This window comes from Oculina patagonica, chromosome 13 (genome assembly GCF_052425735.1).
Source record: "Oculina patagonica isolate OP01 chromosome 13, crgOcupat, whole genome shotgun sequence".
NCBI classification, from domain to species: domain Eukaryota; kingdom Metazoa; phylum Cnidaria; class Anthozoa; order Scleractinia; family Oculinidae; genus Oculina; species Oculina patagonica.
The window spans coordinates 11,935,746-11,947,658 of NC_135770.1; the positions used below are offsets into that span (position 1 = coordinate 11,935,746).

Genomic DNA, 11,913 nt, shown 5'->3' on the forward strand with positions numbered 1-11,913 from the left:
TATGAAAGCAGAACTCAATGTTGTGAGCACCATACTGCATGTGATCGCTTGTACTCTTACAACAGTGCACGGGGAGCCGCGACAAGGGATATCTTTGCTGCTTATTTTTCAGAATAGTTTGCTACAAGTGTTAAACTGGACCCAACATAGCCTTTGAACATGTTTTCCCGTGGTAGTAGGACAAAAAGAAAAACGGTGGATACAAGAAATGACCCTGTTCTGAAAAGTCAACCAGGAAATTAATTCGCCAGTTGTGTTTATTTGGAAGCTGACACTACAAGTGACAGTGTTTGCTGACTGAAATGCTCCCTTATTACAAGTTATAGTGTTGTTGTTTTTTGTTTTGTTTTGTTTGTTTTTTTGGATAGTTCAAATTAGAAGATTTATTTCTAATTTGCAAAACACCTTTAAAATGGTAGGCTTAACCATATACACATCCCATTGTACACTGTGTACAATGGCAGCCTGATGTTAAATTTTATGCCCATGTACATGTTGAACCAAACCGGAAATAAAAGATAATTGAAATCATAAGATCTTTATATTGAAACAGCAAATGTTCTAAGTTTTCAGCCAATGGTATTGATAAAGGGGGGGGGGGGGTGGTTGAGATGGGGTGAGGCTTGGTCATGGGAGCATATATAAATGTGAAGAAAGTGCTTGTCAGAGTTTTGCTAAAAATAAAATTCCTAAAAAGGAAAAACGTCTTTTTTGGATAGTGTCACTCCCTACGAAATTAATTATCTCTATTCCTATGTCAATAAGGATAACATGTTTTACCAAGCAATGCCAAGAGCTAAAACTGGCCTTTTGAAAATGATCATGTCTCAGGTACCAAGCAAATAGTACCTCACGCACTTTCTTCACTTTATAAAGGGAATACCCAACTCCAGGGGGTACTGATTAGGAATTCTTCGATCCTCAATAGCTTCTACAGTAAAAAATAAAACGCTTTTTTCCGAGTGTAATAAATTTTAATAACGTTTTATAAATTATGAACAATAACACAACATCTTTAAAACTCAAAGCCCCAAGGAAGCTTACTTTTAACATGTAAAGGTATTCAGTCAATTTGCAAACCCTACTGACTTTTAAGTTTGACATTTCTAATCCTGAACAAAAACGAAATCCATTCCAAACAGCTGAAAAGTACTACATAACATCTGTGTAATGTCAGAGAGCCTAAAAGGTATAATGACTCTGACCGTCCCAATCATTTAGCATTGAAGAGTGGACTGTGTGAGGGCTGAATGACCTTAGTGGGGGTGGTGTAGCTGACCTTTGAAGTCTCCCATCATAATCTTGCATAGCTAGTTGGGGGACAGTTGACTGGGAGTTAGCACTAGTTGCAAGTGCATTTGCAAGCAGTGCTAACCCTGTTCCCAAAGAAGAGCCAAGTGACTGGATGGAACTAGCTATAGTTTTCATTGATTCCTCCATGACTTTTGTAGATGCTGCCAACTCTTTCACTGCAGCTTCTTTCACAGCAAGCTCATCACGGGCCACTCCCACCAGAACCTGTTCCCTTTGATTTGCTGAAAGGTTTTTCTCAAGTTTTCGCCTTTTGTTATCCACAAACTTGTGAGTGCTTAATTTTCTTTTCTGACTCCCACTTGCAGAATCAATATCACCATCCTCTGTGCTGAGACTGGGGGAAACACTTCGTGAACCCATTCCAGGTGCACCACTAGTTTCAGTCTCTTCCATTTCGTCACTCTCAGCGTCTTCATGGTCAGTTTCAACAGTTGCTGAAGTAATAGCATTTGGAATTTTAGAAACAGCAGGACTTCCACCCCAGATTTTAGTAAGAGTGTCCCAGTTAGTGGTAATTATTCTGCCACTTCCTGAACGTGTATTTTCGTTGACACTGGTTCGATACTTTTGACGTACTACCTTTATCTTTTCCTTTACTCGATCATAACCCACTTTAATTTGTTTAGCATCTGTTTCATGCCGAGCTTTTAGTGCACGAAACTCATCCACATCCATCCCTACACCCGTTTCCGGCAATGACACAGATTCTGGTGGTCCAAAGTCATCTGGCGGATACAGTTTACTCATCATTAATCTGATGTCAGAGTAGAACTGAATCAGGTCAGATTCCATATCCTTGCACTCAAAATCTTTCTTTACTTTGTACTCATATACACATTCAATCAACTTGTCAACCATTTCATTAGACCACTTCCAACGACTAGAACCCGGTTTTTTGGCAGCTGCCCGACTTTTCCTCTTTCCAGCTTTCTGCTTTGTTTCATGAAAACCTGCATCTGTGGGCGGCATCTCTTGACTATAATAAATAAACGTGTCCATAAATAAATATAATAAATAAATAAAACTAGCATTGAATTTAAACTGAATCAATGCCAATTCAACTAGTTATGGGTCACTTTTCCCCAGTCTGCGCGAATGGGGAATGGAAAGTTTCAAAGGTGGAGAAAAATTCATTCCCTCTTCGTAATAATATATACACCGAGAATAATTCTCATAACCAGTTATTGCGAAGTGTTGTTGATTACTTGATAGCCAAAAGAACAGGATTTTACCTTCGAAAAAGACCGATATTTGAACGCACGGTAATCAACAAGGAAAACTAGAATTCTACGAAAGTTTTTATTCATATTTAACTCACCTTGAACGTTCATCCATTGCTTTATCTTGCATCATGACCAAAATGGCTGCCAAAAGACCGCATGGTTTTTGGCATGCGCAGAAACAATCTTGCTCCAGTTCCCGATCGATCGTCCCGGGATGGAAAACAAACAGCGTTTACATGAACATTTCATCCCGGGAAGACTGTTTACATGGCGTTTTTCATCACGTTTCATCCCGGGATGACATTTCATCCCGGTGCTCAGGACAGGGATGAAATCGTCCCGGGATGAGTTCATCCCGGGACGAAATCATGTAGACAGCAACAAGAAAATGACCAGAGACCGAGATGAATTCATCCCGGGATGAAAGTCGTCCCGGGACGAAAACTCTCATGTAAAGAGGCCCTTAGACTAGACACTTGGGTTCTGCTTCCACCCTTTAATCCTGTTCTTGTTGATCCTTACCATGGACTAAAACACCATCTATGTTGCACTCCACACCATCTAATCCCTGGAGGATCTGACTCATATTCTTCTGTAATTTCTCTGAACCAGAGCTGATACTGAAAGGTAATACATTAAATCAGAAGTGGCCCCATGGAGTAATGAATGTTGTCAGTGGCCTTGATTCCCACGCTAGCTTTATCTGCCAGTATCCTGAGTTTGCATCAAGTTTTGAAAAGACTCTAGAACCTGCCAAATTTCCAAGGGTTGTAATTACTGCTAGAAATGGGTGGTTCTCCCTTTTTACGTACTCATTTAGCTTGCTTAGGTCCACGCACACCTGGATTTTACCATTGCTCTTAAGAATAACAACCATGGGAGCACACCAATTAGTGGGCTGGTCAACTTTGGATACGACACCTGTCTCCAACATTTGGTCTAACTGTTCTTTAGTTTTCTGACACAGAGGGAAGAGCACATTCCTTGGTACCGTTGCTTGAAAAGGTTTGGCATCTTCTTTAAGTGTAATGCAGTAACTGTACTTCATAGCACCCAGTCCTTCGAACAACTTGGGGTACTCGTCTGCTACTCTACTTTTGTAGTCCACTCTTTAGGCTTTCAAGTCTGCTAATTAGCTTTAGATTTTCAGCTGGCTCTGTTCCTAGCAAGGGTCACTCCAAATCTTCTATCACATACACTTGTTCCTTAGTAACCTTGTCTTAAACTCGCAACCCCACTGTGAACGTTCCTAGACAGCTCAGTTTCTGTTGACATGGACCCATGAGTACCCTGGTTGTCTTGCTTAGTGATGAAGTTGGTTTCAGGCTGTGGAATAACTGTTACATCTGCACCAGAATCTTCTTTAAACTCTATCAGTTGTCCATTGATCGAGACAAGTGCTTTCCATGACTCTCCTTCCCCTCCTTGGACAGCAGATAGTTCAGTGAGTTCACCCAGGAATAATTCTCCTTCATCTTGTCTTCCAGTGAAATTCAGTTCAGCCACTCTCTTGTCCGCTAGGGACTTACAAGCCTTTGCCCAATGTCCTACTTTAGTTCACTTGATACATTTTGATTCTCTGGCTGGACATTGTATCTTTGGGGTGGCTGACCCTTGAACATTTTGCTTCAAGAGTCTTCCCATTTTTTAATTTGGGTGTTTTTTTTATAGTTGAGTTTTATGGACAAAAGTAGTTTGGACATTTATAATTTTCTGTGTCTCTCAATGACTTCCTTATGTATGTGATGTATGTCCTTATATATGTTGCCACGTAGGTTTGGTGGGTCAAATTGTCTTAGGCCAGTCCAAAGCAAAAAGTTGGCATTTGTTAAACATTGCATTTTCATGGAACTAAAGGACTCGGTATTTGTCTTATCAAAAAGGAGGTCCTTTGTAAAAAACAACACCATTATTAAAGTAAGGTCTATAAAAACAGATTGACCATCAATCAAAATTGCTTTGTTATTCCATAAAATATATTTGTAACCTCTCTCAAAGTCTGCACTTTCTGTTAATTCAGACCACCATGATAAAAGTTCAAAGTAAAAGGTTAATGAAATATTTAGTTGATTTACATCATAATTGCATTGAAGAATAATTGATCCTTATTGGTTGCTCAAAAGATTATCGAGGTAAAGCTTCCAAAAACCAGAGCACTCTACATCCATAATTCCTTTCAACCAACTTAATCTTTATGCCTTATCATGTTTTCATAGTGAATGTTGAACGTCAGGTGACTTTGTCTTTCCCATTCCACAGAAAGTTAAAAACCAAGGAGTTAAATTATTTTACTACAGCAGACGGAGTGCTTAACAAGAGCTTGGAAAGATAATTTTTGGGAGAAGGATTACTTTGATTATGTTGACTTTGCCATGAATGGAAAGATTTCTTGACTTCCAAAGATTTATTAAGTTTGCAATTTTCTTCAAGGTCTGCTGTACAATTTTGCAATGAAATGTCTGGCTTTGTCGTCCCGCATTTTCCCTGTGCAATGAGCATTTTCCAATTCTCCAAAAGCGTCTTCGAAGCGGAAAATGTTTAAGTGATCCAAAACAATTGACATGCAGTCTTCACCATCTTCTTCTTTGACACCCGTGAAGCAAATATTAAAGTCTCGCGAATATCTTTCTAGATGTTCTAGTTTATTCTTGAGCTCTTCGTTGCTTTTTCCGTTTTAGTTTCAATAGCTTCAACTGTAGAGTTCATAGTCGTTAGAGAAACCTGCATGCGGCCAACTACTTCTTCTAGCTTGTTGTCTTGTCAATTTTCGACATAACGCTTTTTATCGTGGCTAACCTGGCATTTGTGTCCGGCTTGATGTGAATGAACTGTCAAAAATATATCTTTCCTTTGAACTTCATGAGAGTTTCATCAATGGACAAGTTCCTTTCTGAGTTGCAAACTTCTAAAAATCGTGTTAGCAGAAGATCTAGTTATTTCCTTACCTTGAAAACCTTATCATAGTCAGGTGAGTTCTTGTCTTTCATCTCTTTCCGGTTGCTGTCTCTTGACATCACAGTGGGGTCTGTCAGTACATACCAGACCGATCTTTCCACAGGCCCTCTCTTCTGTTCAGCATATAAATTGGTTTGGTCCACAATATGATTCCACAGTTCTTCGGTAAAATAAAGCTGGAAAAAATCCACTTGTTTCATGTCTTCTTTAAGCTCAATTCTTGGACACATAGACTGATCAAAATCAAAACCGATGCGAAGATTTATGTTTCTATTTCACTCTGGCGTTTCAATCACCACAAGGCACAGGAATTGCCCTGTTCACTTCTCCTTCTTCTTGAACTAACTTAAAATCGTCATCTAAATCATCATCAGACTCTGTGTTCCATAACATTTGCCAGAGGCAAATCATCTTGGACAACAAACTTGATATCCACTGAATTCTGAACAAAAACTGCATCATTTTGATTGGTGGCGGCCGCCACTTTTAAAGAGCTAACTGATCTCACACGTGTTATTTTATTGCGATTTTTACCGACAAACTACGAACTTTTACCGAAATATCCAAAATTTTCTTGTTGTCTGCCAGGGTTAAAGCCCAGTCTCGCTCAGATCTAAAAATATGGGCAAAGACTGAGGGCTTGTAATTTTTCATGAACAAATACGTGGCAAGGACTCTTAGGGTTAAAGGTGCAACTCTTGATTTCGCCATCACAAGTAAGCAGTGGCTATTCTTTATTTCGCCATCACAAGTGAGCAGTGTACTTGATCGTGGTAGTTAACCATTCTAAGATATGAGCACTGGTTGTACCCATAGACACTTTCATCAGAGGAGTTGTGTAGCTCGATGGACTTGAGCTTGCCAAAGTCCTCAGGTTTGTAACGGCATCTTTAGTTAAGCCGCCATGCCAAAGTGTGAAGCCCGTTTCACCCCTTTTCCCATCATTGTCGAGCATTGTGGTCAGACACTTCATCATCCCAGCTTGTCTTTCCCTTGCATTATTCCCGCACTATGCATTAGCCTTTTAGCAGGAAAGACGCTACGAAGCCAAAAGGATCATATATATAAAGCTGACTGATGCAAGCATGCCTCTTCTGGTGAGGGGTCTGTCCATCAGTTCAATCCGAAACTGGAGGTGATCTGACTCTATACACCATAGAACCCGTTGGGCTCTTTCTATTTGTAGGTGGTCTTTCATCAAGTCTAGGTATTTGATATCACTGGTACGTTGATCCTTACGTACTGCTTCTACAACTTTCTAATTATTTGATGCACATTCTGAACTCTGAGAGAGGCCTGTCTATGTCATTGTCTTTCCACCATAAGAATCACAGAAAATTTCAGTGTTCTTCTTTGACACCAATTTGATGAATAATTCTTTCAAGATTTTTTGTTGTTCTACAGTGATGTTGAGTGCTTTTGCTACTTAAATAACCACCTTTTCCGTGTTTTCTTGGGCGTCTTGTGGTATACCATGGAATTCAAGCGAATTCTTGTGTGTATATTGCTCTAAATTTTCAAGTTCTTCGCCAAATATTTCGGTTTCCACGATCTGTTGGCGTAAATGTTTTTTTGTCTTCTTCAACTGCTTATTTGTGGAATCTAAGTGGTTCTTTAAAGCCTTGTTCTCCTCCCTTTCTTTTTGGATTATCTTTTTAGTCTTTTAGTGCCTTCTCATGGAAATTTACAGACTCTTTCAGGCCTTCAATTTCTTTTCTTAGAGCTTTATTTTCCTGGATGTTTGAATGCCAATTAGTAGTTTCTTTATTTCAAGCAGGCTCGGTTCTTCTTTGTCTTCTTCCAAAATAGCGGTAGCTCCTCCCGTTGGGTCTTCGAATTGACCGTCCGCCATATTTGGTTTCTTTGGCATGCTCGTTCCTTCTTCTACCAAGCCGGGTTCTCCTAGTTTATTCTATACTCCAGCATTCACTTCTGACGGTCTAAGAATGATCTTAAAACTCAAAGTAGATTGCTTTTATGTACTTTTATTCGAGGGAAGACGTCCAAATCATGGATACTACTCAACCACTTAGAAAGTGCTAGGGCTGTCTCCCATTTCTTGTTATACTTTCCCGTTACAGGATCAGTCAGTGTTGCCTTCTTCACCATAATTTTGGTTCAGACTCCCAATGACACCCCATCCTAAGGTTGTTTTCTTGGCGTATGGGTCATCCTCTGAGTTAAATGGCTTGGGCGCAATTTACGCCAATGAGAAGCCCATGTGAATGTTGTCTTGACAGGGCATGAGCTGATTGGAGATATGCTTGAGGGTGGTACCAGTGGAATTGTTGCTGTAACAGCAGAACTTGTTACTGATGAGGCAGTTACTGCTTCAAGGGAGGATCAATTGGCTGTTTAGTTTGTGGCACAAACAGTGGCAGTAACAGCTGGTGGGAAAGCCATCGTTGCACTAGAGGAGGTACTGGCAGACAAGTAGCTAGCAGCAACAGTGACAGCAATGACTGGTAAGGAAGCTACAGCTACACTAGAGGAGCTAGTTGTGGTAGACTTGGTGGGAGCTGGAGGATCACTGCTCATTGACATATCATCAGCATTATCAGCAACAAGGATGTCTGCTGTGTCCCTTGGATTAACTTTCCTTCTTTTAGGATTTCTGGGCCCCATTTCTGATTCAGCACAAGCATCTCGTTTAAGCTGAAAACCAAACACAGTTGCTCTATGAAATATTATATTAATCAAATGAAGGGGCAAAAGCAAGAAACGCACTTTGGTTTTTTGGCCATTTTTAAAAGTGCTAAAAAATGGCTGAATTTTGGCATGCCAACTTCCGTTTTCACGAAGAACATTGTTCCGAAGTTTTTTTCGCTGGTTTACGCTTCGTTTTCGAGAAATAAAGTATGCAAAAACTCAGAATTTAGAAGCGGCTTTCTTTTCTGGAAGACAGAACAAAAGAATCCTTAAAATGTTAAAATGTTTTTTTTTGTGATTCGTTACCAAACCAAACACGAAAATGCCGTCATAAATCGAAGTTTTTACTATTCATTGAAGCGTATACAATGAACGCAAGGAGGCGAAACAAGAGAAAATGATTACTCAATTCCATGTGTATCTTAAGCTTGTGCTGCGTTGCGCAATGGGTTAAAGCACACACACGACGCAGATGTTAAATAACAGCAGTTATTTGTCTCTGGGAAACAAAGCTGCCTTAAGTTGGCTTTCTGCGAAAAATCACAGAACGAATGACTTGTTTCATTTATCCAATCCACCATTATACATCTTTTTTCATGTTTTAAAATTTGTGTGGGTAAAAATCGACCTGTATTAACAGAAAGCGTTTTTTTTCTTATAGGTGTCAACAAGAAAACAGAAGATCGGTGCCCCCTCGAATTAAGCCTATCATCTCCCTGTTTATGTACCGCCACATTTTTAATTATGAGTTACACTTATCATTTGCTGTTCCACGAACGGGTACGTGTTCGACCTGCGACAAGCTGGCGCTGTTACTGAAAACAACTGAGGGCAGCAAGAAGAAAGAACACGAAAAGGAGCTAAGGGAGCACCAAGAGGTTAGATTCTTAATATTATATAACAGTTTTGCTAAAGGCTGGGTGAGGGGATTATTTAACAATATTTACTGTCTGAGGAAAATGATTGTTTTAGAAAATTTAAAATGTGAAAAACAAGAAGTGCATATTATTAGAATAACAAAGTGAGAAAAAACATGATACGAAGCAGAGTAAATTTACACCATAGCTTATTACATCGATTGCATTTTCAGTTTAAAATGAATTCCAAGGGGTTCAAAAGAGCAACAATTACATAAAACAATCTGTCGCCTTAAATATTATTCTCCCTTGCAAAAATTAGAGCCGAGTTTCTCCACTTATCGGAAGGCTTATTTTTTCATAACACACCAACCAAAAAAAGGTTACTAATAATCATTATTATTATTGTCATCACTAGTGAGCAAATGCTGAATTTGAGTGTAAAAGGGAAGCGAAGGGAGCCACCATAGAGAGCTGGAAGGAGAGATCACGTGTCCTCGGTTCTGCTAGTGTAAAATATAGAAGTAAAGACGCCGTCTACATGATTACCTTTGACTTTGAACAGAACCTGCCAACCCCTAATTTGCAGCATAATAATATGTTTTACAAGCGGCAGCTCTGGACCTTTAACTTTGGTATCCACGACTGTGTGGCCAATCAAGGTAACTTTTATCAGTTAAAAAAAACGATTACGTTTCACCCTCGTTAAATATAGTTTTGATTGATTGCTTGATTGATTGATTAAAGGTCACATGCTGATGTGGGATAAAACGGTAGGAAAGAGGGGATCTTCTGAGGTCGCTTCCTGCCTTTTTAAGTTCCTCACCAAATTCCACTCGGGAGCGAGGTATGTAAATAACTTCCTTTAACGGATATTAGCCTTTTTAGCCAATAACAATACGCTTAGAAGCTCGCTTATCGTATCTTATAAAAAAACCGGCCCGAATTCCTTTGATTGCGTATTAGTATTTTGACAAAACGCAAGTGAAATTATTTCCTAATTTCACGAGTATACCATTTGGTTACCTTTTAATATCATGGGTGACAAATAACGTTTACAATGGTAGTATTTTAACTTGTTTATTGTATCGTCATGGACGAACCGGTTGGAAACGACGCCCGTGTAAAAAGCTCAAAAATCTGCTCAATGCCATTTATGTTATCGCTTAAAGATATTAAGATGACCAAATAAACTGGCCAGAGTGAAACTCAAGCGTAAATGTGCAAAGTTTATGTTTTAAGATCATCTTTTAAAACCTGTACGCCATCTTGTCACTGAAACATGGGGAACGTTATCATGGCAATTTTGTTATTTCACATGTAAAATTATAAATTAGCGCTACAATTTCGAGCCAAAATTAAGGAGTAATTTGTCACCCATGATATTAAGGCTTTTATTAACATATGTCTCACGCGCCGAAGGTAATATGTTAGCAAATTTAAAAGAAGCTTATGTAATGGTTGTATATATTATATATTTTATTTAATATTTTTGTGGATTGAATTAATTTAAAACGTTTTTACAGGTTTGCATTCATAACATTTAATTATTATTTCCTTTATAGGTCACTTGTCAGCTTCTCTGACGGTTGTGGCGGGCAAAACAAAAACAGGACAGTTGTTGCCCTATTTGCCGAGCTCCACCAGAGGGGAATTTACGAGGTGTTAAACCATCGGGGCCACACCTTCTTAGAAAACGACATCGATTTCTTGCAAATCGAAAAAAGAAAGAAGAACTCGTGTTGTTACATCCCACAAGACTGGATGAAGGTGGTGGAGGAGACCAACCAAACGAAGCCGTTTGTCGTAACAGAGATCCAACAGAATGATCTACGTGACTGGGAATCCTAACTGGCAGACAGGTTCTTTCCAATCACCCACGACCGCAATGGTAATCGTGTAAAGATCCACGATGTTCACTAAAGTCCAATTTTAGCAGTCTCTGAATGTTTTTTAGTTCCAAGCGTTTTGTATGATAATCGATAGTCATGATACGTAAATAATTTATCGTAAAAAAGCTCGCCAAACTGACGAATTTTGTTGCCTTTTAATAATATACTGTATAGTACTTGATTTGCATCTCTAATAGATTCATAAATAAAGGAGAAAGAAAAAAAAGACGTCGTATAAAATTGTTAAATAGATTGTCGTTAAAAAAAATTAATCGTCCCCGCTGAGAATCGAACCCGGCCGCTGGACTGGAGGGCCAACGCATTACCACTACACAACGCGTTAGCAAGCTTGCACATTATGGTAGAAATTAGTGTTATATAACGAAGGCTTTTGAATGGATTACCCGCGTCCGCTGTAAACACAAGGAACCAACGTGATCATATCTCCCTTCAAACAACTTCTATACTAACATGCCGATCACAAAAAGACAGAATCATTTCATAGCTCTACACCAATACATTTAGCGTTCTCATTCACGAGTGGGTTAACAAAGCGCCTTTGATTTGTACTTTGATTGAGCGTTTATTTGAGGCAGGCCCATGTGTTTATTAGGGGCCAAGTAAACATATCCTTAAGTTTTAAAGTAATTGAACATTGCAACGCATATATATTGCAAGTTGAAAAATGCCTTTTTTTAGGCCTTTATAATCGTAGAGTACTCGGAAAAGTTGTCGGAAATAAAGACCTGTGACGTCATATTTGACGTTTTTAAACAAGACCGCAGATCGATTCCGCAGATCGATTCCGCAGACCGCACCTTAGAATTTATAAATTTGTTGAGTGACATTTTAAGCAGTTATTTTGTTCTGTTCGGCCGTTTTTCAGTTGATTGTTTGTTAAGAGACGTGCATTTTTTTAAAGTAATATAGCTAAAGCTCAAAATAAAAATAGCTCAGGCATGTTCGAGTTTTATTTGCTGTCGTTTCTGACCCCCTACAAGCTCGCGCCTTCGGCGCTCGTTT

The 11,913-nt window shown here is 39.1% G+C and overlaps 1 pseudogene across 1 annotated transcript in view; it reads left to right on the forward strand.

The window, feature by feature from the left end:
* Positions 1 to 11,660, forward strand: part of LOC144636165 (uncharacterized) — a 46,145-nt pseudogene extending 34,485 nt beyond the window's left edge. Inside the window, exons 3-6 of the transcript XR_013567476.1 lie at positions 8,803 to 9,019; positions 9,417 to 9,660; positions 9,746 to 9,845; positions 10,564 to 11,660. The product of XR_013567476.1 is annotated as an uncharacterized LOC144636165 (transcript). The remainder of the gene's footprint in view (positions 1 to 8,802; positions 9,020 to 9,416; positions 9,661 to 9,745; positions 9,846 to 10,563) is intronic.
* The last annotated feature ends 253 nt before the right edge of the window (positions 11,661 to 11,913 follow it).